The 4,749-nt window shown below is 37.7% G+C and overlaps 1 long non-coding RNA gene across 1 annotated transcript; it reads right to left on the minus strand.

The window, feature by feature from the left end:
- Positions 1–603: 603 nt before the first annotated feature.
- On the minus strand, positions 604–3,177 carry LOC106146966. The gene is made up of 2 exons (XR_001231646.1): positions 3,135–3,177; positions 604–870 (listed from the first exon to the last, which is right to left on the minus strand). It is a non-coding gene; the product is annotated as an uncharacterized LOC106146966 (long non-coding RNA).
- Positions 3,178–4,749: the final 1,572 nt, after the last annotated feature.

Consider the following 4,749-nt stretch of genomic DNA (forward strand, 5'->3'; position numbering starts at 1 on the left):
TTACTTCAGTCTCTTCCACCCAATATCCTAAATTTAAATTAAGTTAAAATTTTTACTCCTGAAATTTTGCTGAGGTGTGATTTCTCTCTTCTGTTATTCTCTTTTAAGTCAATTTAAGTGAATTTAATTAAACAAATATTTTACGGCCTTTATATGCCTGGCACACATCCTAATAGGGGAGTGACAATATATGACGAGCTCATAGTCTACATGGCATAAGTTTTTCAAAGGACCTGTGGTCAGGGAGAAAGGATAGATTTGAGAGCATTTTCTTTTCCTCTAAAAAAAAATCTCACTCTAGTGGGAAAATTAAGAACCATGATGGTGTTCTTATCTCTTGACATCTATTTTCCTTTTCTTAACTTCCTTGAATTTTTATTTTGTTAGTCATAACTAATGCATATACTAGCTCTGCAGTATGCCAGGAAGCTCAGGCCTAAGGTAGATACTGTTCTTGTGCCCTGACCTCAGTGATTTGTTGATGTGTGTACCTCTGTAGGAAAGCCACCACAGCATGAGGCTAATAAAAGACAGAGGCTTAGAAAGCAATGATTCCTTAATCAAACCCGTCCTGAAACCCAACAAACCACTAGACTTTCCAGATACATTAGTCAGCCAATCGCTTTATTTTTTCAATTTGTTTCGCCTTATAGTACCTATCAAGCTGCTATAACAAAAGACAGAGAGAAGACTACTTATAAAATAAGACAGTAGTTCTTTTCCTCTTTTTGTATTTTAGTTTGACCTGACCATTCAGGGTGAGAGACAGCCCCGTTGCATCACGCCTCCTCTACCTTGTTCTGCCGTCATCAGGACACCTTCCTTTCAGAGATGCTTGAAGCTGAGCCACTGCCATGTCTTCACCTCAGCCTAGAGGAAAAAGGGAGAGAAGGGCTTGAGACACTCATCCCCAGTGTTTTAAGACTAAAGCCTAGAAATGGCAAGCGTTACTCTATTACACTAGGTTAAATTTAATCATATGGCCATACCAAACTACAAAGACTGGAATATGTGGTCTCTAAGTTCATCCCCAGGTAAAACTTTATTAATAAAGACCAAGGGGGAAATGGAGTGATAGTTAGCTATTTGTCATCCAGCTTGTTTGTTTCTTCTATCTATTCCCACATCAGATTCTAATATAGACAAAAATATTATAAGGAGAAGCATCCCTACTAACATTTGTATGTAATGAGATAAGTACTGCAGAAATACAAGAAGTGCAAAATATGCCCTCTTGAGGGTTGCCTCAGGGACTAAAATTGCAGTTCTACCATTGTTTCTTTCAACATTTGTTTAAGTGAATAGACTTAAGTCATTAAAAAATTGCTGAGGATGTCCAAGAATTTTCTTTGATCTGTCTTACTATTTCTTTCTGACCCAATCTATTATCTGGTTTTCATTTAGTCTTCTGTTTTTTTTCAAGGGCAGTCTCTGCAATGCCCTTTTATTGACTGTGGTAACTTAATTTTCTGAGCACATGAAGAATAAAAATGTTTTCCAGTTATTACTTTTACTTGTCCAAACAGGGGTAAAGAAATAGACAATGATATTTATATATAAAAAAAAACTTCTTCAAAATGACCAAAACTTGATTAATATTTATTGTCATTCCACTATCTATGTGTAAGTAGCTCATTTTAGACATAAATTTCAGCATAAAATTACAATAATGGAATTTATTTTGAGACAGGGTCTTACTATGTAGTTCAGGCTGGCCTTGAACTGACAATATAGCCCAAACTGGCCATGAACTTGCAGTTATCCTCCTGCCTTAGCCTTCTGAGTGCTGGGATTACAGGTGTATGCCACTATATCTGGCTTCATCACAAAATATTCTAATTAAAATCTCAAATGATATTATAATATTATTTAGGAAAAAAACAATTTTGTATATTCATAGAGTTCAACTTTATTAACAAAAAGAAAACCAACTCATTATTGAACCTTAACATTCTCTTCATGTGCACTCTTTTTCCTTTCCTGAGCAAACATACATCCAGACATTGGCTTGATGGGAAGGATGTTACGGGTTCAAACAGAAAAACCTAACATTATTCTAAGCCTACTTCTGTCCTGGCCATTGTTTATAGCATTTCACTCCTATAGTTATTAAATATTAATATTCATGGTTAAAGTTATCTACTGAATTCCAGCGATTCTTATTCTTTAAGTCTGAGGTAACACCTAGAAATCTTTCTATTTCTCAAATGTCTGGGAGGATTCTGGTGTGCTTGACCCTAGAATCATTTTATGAGAACACTTCAGTTTGACAGAAATCAAATTCAAATCAACTTCATCAACAACTGATGCTGCTGTCTGGATCCTGAGATACTCAACACCAAAGTCCCAGAACAATAAAAACAAAGGGAAGGCTCGGGAATGAAGGGAACAGCTGCTGCTTGAGTGTCACCATGACTCCGTTTCTGTAGTAATCTCTATTCTCATAGAAAACAGCCTGGATAAAGTCCTAATTTGTAAGCCTCAGCATCATTCAGGCTGAAACATTTTTAAAGTGCCAGGGAGATATTATTGGCACCGCCTGGACTTACGTAACTGTGATCAGGAAAACAGTCCAGTTGGAACATGAAACCTTCTGCCAGAACTAGGGGATCAAGTGATGAATGAGAGGCAGACAATAGTTAAAGGAGATTGCTGGAGGAAAGCAATAGCTGATTTAGTAGAATTGCCATAGGTGTTCATGACAACTTCATTTTGAAATTGACTTTAGTGTGATTTAACTATTCTAACTTTACAAGGTCTATAAACTGTTAGCATTTAACACCTTCGCTTTCAAACAGCACCTCCAGGCCAAAATTTTTCTCAGAAATATGGAGATGTTGTAAGACTAGATAAAATCCAACACAGTATGAAGTTAGATGAAAATCATAAACAAAGGCAGTTATTGAGAAAATATAGTAGCCCAGTAATAATTATTTCTTCAGTTTACAGTTTTGTGGGGATTTAGATTTCCCAAAATGCTTTCATGAAACATATTCACATGTCCCTCTAACTTACCTGCCAGGCAGCTCACTGCATACTGGGAAGATATCAAGTATCTTGGTTACTTTTTTCTCATTGCTAGGATAAAATACCTGATGCCCAGAATTAAGGAAGGAAAGGTTTGTTTAGCTCACTTAGTTTGTGGAGGTTTCGATCCATACTCAGCTGGCTCCAAGGCAGAGTGTGGCACATGGCAGAGGGCAACAGTTCCTGGTGGTAGAAAACAACAAAAGCAACAAGGGAAAAAAAGGAGGAGCAGGCCTCTTTCCCTCCCTTATATTGTATTCAGGATACCTGCCCCAGGGCAGGTGTAGCATTCATACCCATGATCCCAGCATTGGACCATGAACCAATCATAAACTCTAGAAGCCCAACCCATGACTGTGTGAGGCTTTGAGGGAACATCTAGACACAAACAGTAACATCAAGGATATAAAAACATAGTAGGTAGGAAGGTCTTGCCAAAAATACCTCCCTCAGCCATGAGTAGACAATTGAAGTCTTACCTTTAGAAATTTATTTCTTTGTCTTGAATGGCATTCCCTCTAAAACAAAGTACAAACATCTTTAGAAGCCATTTATGGCTTAGTATAAATGAATTGAGCAAGTCTCTCCCTGAGAAGGTTTTGGTGGTATACAGGGAATATACAAAAGTATGAGGGAGAGAAATAGGAAAAACATTAAGACCCTCCAAGAGAGAAGGTCTAGAGAGAAAAATACTCGAATGGTATGGACAAAATTTCTCCTCTCCAGTCAAATTTTGAGCAACTCTACCCATTCAGTCCCATCCATTCACAGATAAAACTTCTCTGTTGAAATAAATTTCTAGAAATCTGTAAGGGAAAATTTTATGGGAACCAGCTGTCCTCCGGCTATAGATAAGCAGCATGAGACTGCCCAAAAGGTGTTAGGAGTTTCAGGAAAATATCTCCCATCCTGTCCTTGGGAAAAGAAACATACTCAGAGCAACTATCTTGCCTTTGACACTCCCTCATTCCTGAGTCTCCTCACAAAACCCCCAAATGATTGTAAAAGTCAATTTAAACTAACCAATGCTATCTGCTTCTGTAACTTCGCTTGCAAAGGCCCGCCCTTTGTGGTTTTTGGGTTTAAAAGCCGGACTTAACCCCAGCTCGGCGCTCTCTGTTCCTGCGCGTTCAGTGAGCCGCACGCATGCCTGGTAAATAAACTCCCCTTGCTTATTGCATGAGAGAGCGTCTCTTGGAGTCTTCCTTCACGCGGCGAGATTCTCGACCCTTACAAATCTTTATCCCTTCTAATTGGAACCATGTTCATGAGAAAACATTGAAGACCAAACTTGGTATCATTTTCCCTTTTCCTAAAAAAGGGAAGTTTAGTGCTTTTATCTAGAGATCTCAAATATAGCGATCTCTCCCACATATTATGTAGTCTAGCTGATGATTTTTTTACTTAGCATATTTTTCCCCTTTTACTTTTAAAAAAATTCTCATTCTACATTAGAACTAAAGGGAGGATTTTGAAGGCTTTAGAGAATAACTATAGAGATTTCTCAAAAGTTGCTTTCCCCCTTTTTAAAATAATTAATTTTATCAATAATTTATGACATACATAATGATCATATTTATCATAGAGAATTCATACCTGTACTTAACATATCATGTTGAATTCTTTTTTCCTATTCCCTTCCCTTCCTTTTTCTTTCCTTCCCTTCCCTTCCCTTCCCTTCCCTTCCCTTCCCTTCCCTTCCCTTCAACCCTTCCTCTCTCC

This window comes from Chinchilla lanigera, unplaced genomic scaffold (genome assembly GCF_000276665.1).
Source record: "Chinchilla lanigera isolate Chin_1 unplaced genomic scaffold, ChiLan1.0 scaffold00107, whole genome shotgun sequence".
Lineage (NCBI taxonomy): Eukaryota > Metazoa > Chordata > Mammalia > Rodentia > Chinchillidae > Chinchilla > Chinchilla lanigera.